This window comes from Lycorma delicatula, chromosome 3 (assembly GCF_047948215.1).
Source record: "Lycorma delicatula isolate Av1 chromosome 3, ASM4794821v1, whole genome shotgun sequence".
NCBI lineage: Eukaryota > Metazoa > Arthropoda > Insecta > Hemiptera > Fulgoridae > Lycorma > Lycorma delicatula.
This window is the reverse complement of record NC_134457.1, coordinates 223,082,224-223,094,890: the sequence shown is the minus strand read 5'-3', so window position 1 is coordinate 223,094,890 and position 12,667 is coordinate 223,082,224. Positions and strand designations below refer to the sequence as shown.

The 12,667-nt window shown below is 34.6% G+C and overlaps 1 protein-coding gene across 2 annotated transcripts in view; it reads right to left on the bottom strand.

Annotated features, from left to right (window-relative positions):
* The window catches only part of LOC142322469 (uncharacterized), a 343,373-nt gene that overhangs the window by 31,872 nt on the left and 298,834 nt on the right, over nt 1-12,667 (bottom strand). The window lies entirely within an intron of this gene.

Below are 12,667 nucleotides of genomic sequence, written 5' to 3'. Positions count from 1 at the left end.
ATTTTTTGATTTTTTGTTAGATAGGGTATTAAATAAAATATATAAACAGAAGGTTAATTATAAAACCAGAATAATACACGGAAAGATTCCGAATAGATTATTTTATTACAAAATTATTTTTATTCAGTTTATATGAGAAACAAATTAGCACGTTTATTTTAAATACTTGGAATTGTCTCAAAACTGCTAGCAGTTTCATAAATGTATGTTTGGAGGGGAGGTTTTTTTGCGGAGAGAAAGAAAGATTTTATTTATTTTTTAATGGAATTTTACTCATCTTCGAGTTATTCTAGGCGTATAAAATTTATCGCATAGCTCAATAAATATTGATAGAAATATTAAATTAATTCGAAAAAAAAGAAAATATTCATTAAAAAAAGATTTTAATTATGTAATCTTTTATAAAAAAATGTTAAAGTAGGAAAAACATTTTACATGTCATAATTTTATTTCTGTTTCCAGAAAATAAAGCATTAAGTTATTTAAATTCGTTGATCGAGCGATTTTTATATGTGAACCAGTTACAAAAAACTGATTAGTATGTATTTAAGAATAATATATATACTTTAGAAGAAATGCTTCGGAATTACACGTATACCGGTAAAATAAGCATTTAGATCCAGTTAAAAATATTTTTTTTCTTTAATTTCATTAGTATGTAGATCAGTTCTCAGTGAACAGAAATAGTCTACTTCAGTTCTAATTCGAGCTTTTCTATAGAAATAACATCTCCTTCCTTCTTTTCAACTCTGACTAATACATAAAAACAAGAAAAACAATCGCCAAAACATTACCTTCCTTTACTTAGAAAATACGTATAAAACTAGAATTCAATTATCATTAATAATTAATTACTTAAAAATCAGAAAAAATTCACATAAATTTATAACGTGATTGTGAATAGAAAATACGTATATCATAATTATTGATGTCAGTATTATTACTTACGGCGATTACAATATCATAACAAAATAAGAAATATATATATATTTTCTCAGATATTATTATACGGTAGAGTTGAAATGCAGCGAGTGGAAATTCACGCGAAAACGAAGAAAGAAGAATCTTTTATGCATTAAGTTTCTAGTTTCAATACATCTCATAGCTATAGAAGAACACTGACAGCTGGTTTGGCAACCGTATATGTAGAATGTATAAAACGGAAACAATTTCTTTTCTTTGCGCGAATAAGATAAAAAAGGTCAATGAAGAGTTATATAAGAAAACAAAATACAATAACCTCGGTACAAGTGGAACGCTTTAAAATTCTCTTTACAAATAGAATATTATAAACTTAATCAAATATAGCAATAAAAAAAATGGTAAACGTAAAATCATATTTAAAAAAGAAAATAAATACGAATAATATTAGAAAAATATAAATATTTAATTATTATTTTATTTCCGTTTTTTAAAGAATTACAAAAATATTTTTTTTTTAATTTCCTTTTGAAAGGAAATTTTAGTTCCACGGCAGACTATCCCGATCCTACGCGAAACGAAAGTGTCGTATGCTCCCACTATGAATAAATTCCTCTATCGAATCAGTTCACCTTCCACTGGAAGATAGCGGACAAACCGACCTGACGATTATCCGTCAATAATCCTTTACGAAATAACCGACGTATTAAAGCTGTATGATATATTTGGGACGGTTGTAGATAAACCTGATTACAGTGTGCGAATAATAACAAACAAAACAACCAAATGTTAATCTTACAGATAAAATAGACAACGAACACTAAGAATGAATTCTTGGTACAATAAATTAGTAATCTAATAGCCTACTGACGAAAGTTTCTACCAAGATTTGTTAATGGCGAGGTCTTTAAGAATTATCATCTCGAACGTCAACGGCCTAGTGAGTCGAAGGGAGGAATCGGAGGCGATGACAGTTTCGGAAATTTTAGTCATCATACTTTTTTCCGAAACGTACTTCCGAACTATTTTTGTGTTAGAGGTTACATGATCTATACTACTAACCTACCTGGGGGTGGTGTTGGACAGGCGAACATGGTGTACCTTCGGCGAACATGTAAATTATGCGACCCGGAGGGCTAAGGCCGCCAGAGCCTCGCTATACCCAGTGCTGAACAGTGCCAGCCCGTACCCGCTGGCAACTAAGCTACTCATTTTTCGGCTGTACGTACTGCCGATTCTGACATACGCTTACCCGGCATGGGGGGCAGTGTTGAGCTCCTCGCTTCAAAAGAAGATCGAGGCCGTCCAAAACATCGCGTTGCGGACGATCTTTGGAGGTCCGTGGTTCGTCAGGAACGCCACTCTCCGATCTGATGCGAGATTTCAATCCATGTCCGAGGTGGGGGTGGCGCAGGCGCGCAGATTGTTCCGGAGAGCGGCTGTATCCGAACACAGTCATCTTCGGGACATCTGCCGAGAGGACCCAATCCCGACAGTTGTAAGGAAGCGGCCTCACGCCGTACTGGACGAACCACCGTGAGGGTGCGGTGCGGGAGCCGAGAATCGACAAACCAGGCTTAGGGGCCTCCATATCGCATGAGCCATAAACGGAATAGCGCGTCAGAGGCGTTTCCGGGGTCGCGAGTGTTTAATTTTTCGCGAGTGACACGGTCTCAAGACATCAAAACGGTAAGTCGTAGTCAAAACAAAAACGCGGTCGTCACCTTTTTTTTTTTCCCGCGTGAGTTTTGTTTCTCTTGTTTCAGAAACGGGAGAAACGTGGATGTGGAACGACTTGTCGTGCCGTCTTGGGAAACGGCCTTCCTTCCTTTCATCCTGTCACCATAAATAAAATAAAAGTTAAATTTTTTTTGTGTGCGTATGTGTTCTGTTTCTTTTGTTGCAGATACCAAGAGCCACCACAAAAACATAGAAATGGTTTCTTCACTGCGGCCACGCGGTCCCCCAACCCCTTCCCGGACACACGTGTGTCTGAAGGTTAATAATTACGTAGAGTGAATAATTTCTGTTTACTTCTTCTGAGAAAACCGCCGCCCCAAAACCGCGATCGCGAATAGGTATCACCATTTTGTATGTTCCCTATTTCCTTTCCTTTCAAGAAAGAAGAAAGAGGGAACGAGCCCAGCAGCCATCAGCCCAGCAGCCACTGACAGCACGGAAGAACGAAGAAACCTGCACTTTCCCCCGTTCAGCCCCTCGGGGCCTCGGGAATTTTAAGGTTAGTGGTATGTAACTTCGGTTACTACCAATTCTCGGAAAGTGCAGGCCAAAGAAGAACGAAGAGGTCATCGGAAGAAGAACAGGGAGAAGAAGAAGATGAAGAAGAAGGAAGACCCTCTACTCGCCCCAACATCACGGACTGGAGTCCGGAACACAGCCCAGCAGAGATGCGTCCTGGAAGGCAGCCATAACAGAAGTGGATGAAGAACTTCTACACAACCTTTTCTTTCTAAAACTTACTAGTTAGATAAAAATAAACCAGCAATTGCGACTCCTCCGGAGTAGGGGTCGCATTGCTCCCTCCTTATAATTAGTGCCCCGTTGTGGCGTATTCCTGCTAGCCTATTAAGCGTTAGCACCGAAAGGACTTCAGTAGACGGTCTGAACGGGAATTGCGTCGGGAGGACAGGCTTCATAAGCCTAGCCTTCCGCGGTCGGCCCGTAAAATGGGTTCGATAACGCCGGTTCAACAACGGATTGGAATGCAACTAAATCCGTCTTAAAATCACTAAAAATAAACAAAACTTAAAAACTAGACCCGCCATTTAAAAATAACCCTTTTAATAAACAAGCCCGATTAGAATCATCCAGCAGCAAGGGACTCTGTCCAGGTTCTGCGATAAGTAGGGAGTAATAAACTCCCGCCAACTTTGCATCACATTCCGTACTACTAACCACCAGGATGATAGAGAACATGCAAGCTACTGCGGTTTTGATTAAGAATACTTTAAGGCATCACCTGCTTCTACGTTTTAGCACGGACCGTATTCAAGCGACCTTAGTTCAAATATTGGACTGGCTTGGACCGATCGTTTTATCTGCAGTTTATTGTCCTCCAGGTCATGGGATATAGATGACTGTTTTCGGAATTCTTCAACATCCTGGGTCGCCGTTTTATCGCGGAGGATTACTAGAACGCAAAGCATGTACTCTAGGGATCTCAGCTCATAACGACTCGAAGGAGAGCCTTGAAGTATAGTATCGACAACCTGCGGCTGAATATAATTTCTAGACTGCAACCTGACCTATAGACTGACCTATAGATGTAATGAAGTCGCATCTTGACTTATCTGATTTTTAGATCGTCTCGGGAGTTTCTCTTTCTTACACCGATGTTGAGAATAATTTGATTCCTCATCGGATCATTCGCCGGTTCTTTTGACCCGTTAGCATCATGATTATAAAATAGAAGGAATCCCCAGTACACCGTTATAACTACACAGGCTGGGAATCGTATCGAAGATGCGTGGAAATCAGGCTGCCTACAGTAGTTACTTTGAAATGCCCAAATGACATGATAATGGGACCCGGCGACTGACCTTGATTATGCAGGAGGCAGCTTGGCGTTCGACTCCCGAGGGGAAGCATGAGGGTCGGAAAGGCCACTATCCAAGAGAATTAGGAATGCCTTGCTGGCATTCAGAGACCTAGGCGTAGCAGCGAATTGCTGCCTAAACGAAATAAATGTTATTATATGTCATATATATTTTTAGTAGTTGACGGGGTGCGTCTACCCGATTTAGCAAAATAAGACAAGTGAGCGGTTGGGATACGTAAGCCGATGTCGTATGGCACCACGCTTAGTCCGCTCACGCTGTTAGGTGAGCTCTAGGAGCTATGTTAGGATACCGGTCGCTAAACTGTTCGACGATCAGTAGCCGTTTGTGGCACGGACATTCAGTCTTATGCTTTAGGGCGACCGAATCGGGTGGTGGCGGGAGAAATGCCAAGTAAACCGAAACTATCCAAGAGAAGTAATGAATCTTATTGTCACTAAAAGAAAATTTCGGAAAAGATGAATATTATAGGAGGTCTAAAGATAGGACACCTAAGAATATTTGTTCTCGTAACCTAAAATAGATGATAATAATTATCAAGAACGAGACGTTCGAATGTTACTTAGTAAGTATTTCGCCTTCAAGTAGAAATGACCATTTGTTGTGCGATGTCAGGAGGAGACTTCTTCAGCCTCTACTCTTATTTCCACCTTTTCCCTGACGCCGACCGGATGGGTTCATAGTGACGGTCAGAAGGCAGAACTATTTGCTGAACATCTAACCGAGATCTTTCGGCCGAAGAAGATGTAGGAAGTAGTTGATGGAGATATTTATGACTTCTCGGAGAGCCCGATTCCTCTATGTCTACCCTATACGGAGTTTTACATGTCCAGAAGTGTCGCAAGCGATCGGAAAAGTAGTAGTAATAACTCTACTAAGAAGATTCATGATTCGTGTTCAACAATTGTCTCGTTTTACCGTTTCTATAAATTTGTTTTCTGAAATTTTAAGAAGTATATTTCTTGATTTTTTTTAATTTATTGCAACTAATCGTTTTCGTACCGATAGTATTTTTTTTTTAGGTTTGGTCATATCTGAAAATATTTTAATAAAATTAACTTACAAATCTAATGAAATTGTGAAAAGTAATATACGACATTTGACAATTATTAATTAAATTTCAACAATTTAAAATCAGTGCCAAATCAAAAATAAACTAACGGTCCGTAATTTTCGTTTTGCGCAGATTTCAAAGAAATAAAAAATTAGAAAATACATTTTTTACGCATTTTTTTCGATTTTGTATTTGATTGCTTTTAGTAAAAATTCGGATACGAATATATAGAAAAAATAATTACATTTTTTCTTATAATCTCATCGATTGAAACTGAATAGAACGTAGGATATAAAGTTAAAACGAGACTACTTAAATAATTTACTAAAGGTTTTATTGAAATAAATTTACAGTTTTTCATCTTCTGACAGTATAAAATAATAAACAGAAAATTAACAAATAGCCTATTCAGGTCAAATCAAACATCTAATTTTTTTGCAGTTTTTTCACAAATAACGTTCACTTTAAATAAATTACCCGCCAATTATTTATTAAAACTTGTATACGGCTATTAATCTTACTACTTTGCTCAATTTTCCGTGAATGAGAATTTATTTGTATAAGTAGTAGGGGTAGTAACTCCCTCCATTAAAAAAGAGAACAAGAAAACTATACGTACGAAGTGTTATTCCATTTTATTGTAACGAAATCCTGGTTATTATTTATTATATCCATTATTCTCACTCAGCATGTTCATACTTCTTATCTGGTCTTTTATTCTGTTATTTTATTAATGCAATCGCTTTTCCGGAATATCATAAACTATAAAATAAAAGTCAAAACTTAAAGATAATAATTTTTTTTCTTCAGAAAACACTGCTTTTAAACGCAAAAAGGAAATTATGAAATTATTCTGATAAGTTTTTATTTATTTCTCCAAAAAAGCTTTGAAAGTTACAAAATAAAATAATGTACGTTTACTGTAAAAATATCTATAGAAAATTATTTTGACAAGTCTGATGAATCCGTCAGTATGATTGAGTAGTGCAGAAACGCGGATAAAGCTGTTTTTTTTTCAGCGCCAGTGGAAAGGTGTAATGCGATAATCGAGTGCGTTCTACCATTATGTACACTGAAGGCCGGATATCATGTTTATTATTATAATCTGGTAATAAATGATTTCGAGAAGGAAAACAAGAATTAAAACTAACTCATGAACTACTATATATATATATATATATATATATATATATATATAGATTAACCTACGTTTAACAGATACAGGTAGCACAGAAGTTTAAACCAAGTTTAATCTAACCGAATATAATTTTTCTTTATTTGATTACACCGGTTTGATTTACTTCTGATATGAAAATTCTGTTATGAAAATATTAATACCAAACTGAAAGCCGAATCTATATCAATTATATGTATGTCGCTTTCCCTGATAGTTCAGTACATAACAAATTTCCGGAGTGCTACTTTGCTCGCGTAAGGATATGTTCTCGTAGATATCCGCTATATTAAACAATGACATTAGATGTAGTAAAACACGTAATAACGTTTTGAAAAAGTCAATATTGAAATCTAAACTCAATATTCCTAAAACCATCAAAACTTCTTTAAATATGTAAGTCGTCAATCCCTTTAATTTTATTATCAAACGAATTTGTTTTTGCGTATATCACGATGAATTATAAAATGGTATTATAGCGGAAGAAGAGGAAGTCGAAGGGGATGAAAGGGGAGAACAATACTGGGATCTGAATTTAAGAGAGCATTAAACGATCTGAATGGCAGAAAGGCTCCTGGAATAAACGGAATGCCTGTAGAATTACTGCGCAATGCTGGTGAGGAAGCGATTGATAGATTATACAAACTGATGTGTAATATTTATGAAAAAGGGGAAGTTCCGTCAGACTTCAAAGAGGATGTTATAGTCATGATACCAAAGAAAGCAGGAGCAGAGAAATGTGAAGAATACAGAACAATTAGCTTAACTAGCCATCCATCAAAAATTTTAACTAGAATTCTGTACAGAACAACCGAGAGGAGAGTGGAGGAAGTGTTAGGAGACGACCGATTAGGTTTCAGAAAAAGTATAGCGACAAGGAAACCAATTTCAGGCGTCAGATTAATAGTAGAAGGAGGATTAAAGAAAAACAAACCGACATACTTGGCATTTATAGACCTTTAAAAGGCATTCGATAACGTAGACTGGAATAAAATATTCAGCATTTTAAAAAATAGGGTTCAAATACAGAGATAGAAAAACGATTGCTAATACTTACAGGAACAGTAATAATTGAAGAACATAAGAAAGAAACCGTAATAAGAAAGAGAGTCCGACAAGGATGTGCCCTATCCCCGTTACTTTTTAATCTTTATATAGAACTATCAGTTAATGATGTTAAACAATTTAGATCCGGAGTAACGGTACAAGATGAAAAGATCAAGATGCTGCAATTTGCTGATGATATAGTAATTCTAGCTGAGTAAAAAGGATTTAGAAGGAACAATGAACGGCATGGATGAAGTCCTACGCAAGAACTACCCCATGAAAATATACAAGAACAAAACGAAAGTAATGAAATGTAGTAGAAATAACGAAGATGGACCACTGAATGTGAAAATAGGAAGAGAAAAGATTACGGAGGTAGAAGAATTTTGTTATTTGGGAAGAAGAATTACTAAAGATGGACGAAGCAGGAGCGATATAAAATGCCGAATAGCACAAGCGAAACGTGCCTTCAGTCAGAAATATAATTTGTTTACATCAAAAATTAATTTAAATGTCAGGAAAATATTTTTGAAAGTATATGTTTGAGTGTCGCTTTATATGGAAGTGAAACTTGGACGATCGGAGTATCTGAGAAGAAAAGATAAGAAGCTTTTGAAATGCGGTGCTATAGGAGAATGTTAAAAATCAGACGGGTGGATAAAGTGACAAATGAAGAGGTATTGCGACAAATAGATGAAGAAAGAAGCATTTGGAAAAATATAGTTAAAAGAAGAGACAGACTTATAGGCCACATACTAAGGCATCCTGGAATAGTCGCTTTAATATTGGAAGGACAGGTAGAAGGAAAAAATTGTGTAGGCAGGCCACGTTTGGAATATGTAAAACAAATTGTTAGGGATGTAGGATGTAGAGAGTATACTGAAATGAAACGACTAGCACTAGATAGGGAATCTTGGAGAGCTGCATCAAACCAGTCAAATGACTGAAGCAAAAGAAAAAAAAATTACGATAATCAAATTGATCTTTTATAGACAATGATATTAAATTTAGTAGATCGCTTAATAACTTTCTGAAGCAGTTGATGTAGAGAAAAGACAATAAATTTGGTAAAAAAGTTCTAGATTACTTATTTATACAAGTGACACAAAAAAAAACTTTTGAAATGCATGTTGGCAGCCATGCACAGTTGGCAGCTCTGTTTTATGGAAAAGCTACCTTGCCGCTCAGTCATCATGAAGCGGTGGAACTGAAAACAGCGTGCCATAAAAATGTTTTACAAAACCAACGACAGTTTGGAAGGTGCAAAGAAGCAGTTCAATAGTTCCCGGTTTTATGTTTCACTCTATAAACTTTTTTATTTATTTACGATTTGTATAGTAGTGAGATCGATGAGGTTTGAAAGGAGGTAAACATCCGGGGGGTAATTAAATAGCTACAGTTAAAATTCTGTAGTCGAATCAGTTTTCGCAGTTATCGGGACCAAACGAAAAATACGTTTTTTCTCTTTGCATAATAGTGAAATATTCCATAGATTAGTAAGGCAACATTTTTTTAAGAAAAAAATGACCGCTGTATTCACAAATATTTTCATTTAACTTCAGAAATCTTAATTATGATTATCAGCCATACGGTTAAAAACAGAAGAGAAAGATTTTTAGTTCAGAAAACTTTACATTACTCATCAGTTGCCGGGACAAATATTCATAATTACTAAAAGTTAAAAAAATTAAAATTAAGATGAAAATGAAATGCGATCGTGAATTTTTCTATGAGTCCTAGCTTAGACTCATATAAAAATTCATTGAAATCAATTTTTTGTACGATTTTAAATTTGAAAAAACTTAAAAAATAAATTTATATGTATTTAAAAAAAGCTGTTTTATGTTTCTCCCGGTCTTACGCTTCACCAAATGGACCGATATCGATGACTTTTTTTTTTTAATTTTAGAAAGAAAGTTCTCGGGTGATTCCTTGTAAGATTTTCAAAAAACTGAAACGAGCGGAAAATCTTTTTTATTTAAAGATTCGTTATGTATACAAGCGGTTTGAAGGTTTTTTTAAAGTTTTCGTCGTCATGACTTTTATTACATTATTATACTCTATAATGCAATATTAATTTTCCGATAAGTATTGTATTTCCACTTAAAAGACTGAAGAAAATTAGTTAGAATTAGTAGAAAACCAGTAGCGTACAAGAATAATTACCCTACATATATACCCTTATTACAAAGAACCTTAGTGCGCGCTCGTTAGTAGTCACTTAATGGCTTTATAATTTCCTTAATTTTATCGAGACAGTAAAATAAAAAATGCATGTTCCCTTATTCATTCACAATAATCATAGCTGACAGTATAACAGTCTCTTCTTGTCATTAATCTACATTACTTTTTTCAATTTTTATTAAAATGTAATTCTTACCTTGAGTTTCTTGCGAAGGGCTTCTTCAATTACACTAAATTGAAAAAATAATAATTTGTCGATGATTTTTTTTTTAAATCTCTCTTTGAAGTTAACGCTAAATTAAATTAAACTACCAACAATTTAAGGACATTTAATTCGATATCTACTTCAAAAACTTATAACTTAAAGAAACATTGAAAAAATATTAATTTTTAGTGTGTTTTTTTGAAGACGTTATTATTTATGTTTTTAAGATAATTTTTTTCTAATAATGTAATTCTAATACAATAAACAACATTTTCTTAAGTAAATTCTGTTTCACTACATAATAAGATACCTCGAATAGGTTGCTGTTTAGTTTTGTCACAACTACTGGCCTTAGATGCTAAGCTGTGAACCAAGTCGAGCAGAAGTTGAGGTTACTTATATGTGTGCTACAGGCGGACCAAACTCGTTCAGCGAACTGACAATAAGAAAGTAAAGTAGGTACCGACTCTTAGATCTTTGACGCGAGCAAACAGACCACAAATACTGGCCGATAGTAACTTGTATGAAACCGATCAGCAAGTCCGAAATAAAGGCTTTACTTGTATTAATGTGCTTAGTTCGTTAATTTTCTTTGTTCCTATTTTAAGTTTGCAATTTTTTTAACGTATTCTTTAGATGTTATTATCAATCTTAGTCGCCGTTCGTTAACGGTTTTAAATTATTGTTATTACTATTAGATAATAAACGTTAGTTTTATTTTTTTGGAAAGATACGAACGAAACAAAAATGTTCAGAATAATCCGATGCAGTTCGGCAGCGCACTCGGTCAACGGCATATCGATTCATTGAGATGTAGTTGAAAGTAGACGAAATAATTTCGAATTAAAGTTTTTTAATAATCTAATATGAAACTCGTAACCGATATTAATCATCTGATTACATTTTAATGTACAATAGAGACATAGATATCAAACTTTAACGTCAGTTATTTCACGGTTAGATCTACCGTTTAATTTTCCAAACTTTTCCCATTTTGTTTCTGATCGAAACAATATAATTTCATACTTGTGATTAAAGTAAAAAAAAAAGTAACGACTAAAATCCGTAATCCTGACGTATGAAAAAAAAATCCTTAATTAAAATATATCGGTATTTATTGACCCGTCGATCAAAATACACCTATCTAAAGGAAAACATTCCGAACAAGTTATTTGCTGTTTCTAGCCATATCGTAGTGCATAATTTCTTGTCATATCAACCGACCAGATTTACCGTTATTGTAACTTTAATCCGATACTCGGTTTTAAAATAATTTATTAATACGAGTAAGTAATGATTTTTTAAATAACAATCTATATAAAAAGCTATAATTGTTTTTATTTTTACGATTTTCTTTACGAATAAAGAATAACAAGTTCTCCCAAACGCTAACAGATCGGTATTAATGAAATTGTTTTAGAAGCCCGGTACCAAATACAAAACAAAAATTAAAATAAATACAACCAGGACATTATCGTAGAATTAGCTAAAATTGATTTATTTCTCGTAATAATCCGTCGTTTTAACGTGTTTTCTGTTTCATTTTTTTACCGGTATATATATACCTATATATAATGAGATCAATCGATGAATGAAGATGGGCCTGCAGACTGATCCCGGACCTCCAGAGATTACTGGACCGCAAACACTGGGAACCGGGTAAGAGTTGAGTTAGTGCCCTCCCGTTCGGCTGTAGGCCGAACGGGAGGGCACTAACCTCCCGTTCGGCCTACAGCCGAACGGGAGGGACACGCGGGGTGTCCATGATATTGGTGAAGGTTATCCGTACGAAGATGGAGGAGCAAGAGGGAAAACTCTCCCTGATTCTTCCTTGGGACTTTGTTCATATCAAAACATATTTGGTTTCAAATTGGAGAAACGAAAAAAATGTATATATATACATATATAAATAAATGAAAATCTATCTTTCCGTCTAGACATCCCACCTGAACGGTTTATACGTATTTAATGAAATATACCGGTCGAATAAATTAAAATATTGTAGGTAATTTGAAAAATAAGCGGAGGGTAGAGCCGACTTCTTAGTCAAGGACAGGTTTTTGGTTGAATGTAATTTTGAAAAAAATACTATAATTTTTTTCGACGCAAGTAACTTTTGAAAAAGTTTTGTCTAGAATATTTCGTAACTGTAACATCGGTTGCCGTATTAATTATATTAATAAAATTTATAGACATATCGATTTAGAAGAGAATACTGTCGATAAAAATAAATTATTTAATATGAAATAAAATAAGAGAGAAATCTGTAATAATTATGATTTCTGTACATGGATTCCCAGATCCGTAATACCTACAAGTATTTTACGTATACTAAGCAGGATTTTATGAATTATTTAATTTTTGCTTATAAAAACATGATTTTTCTTTTTCTTAGAATCAATTTCTAAGAAAAAAAAACAAGCGATTCATCTTCTTTCTATGTTTTTATTATATTCATGTATATTTCGATTTTTCATTTTGAAAAAATAGCGTCTTCCGTAGTT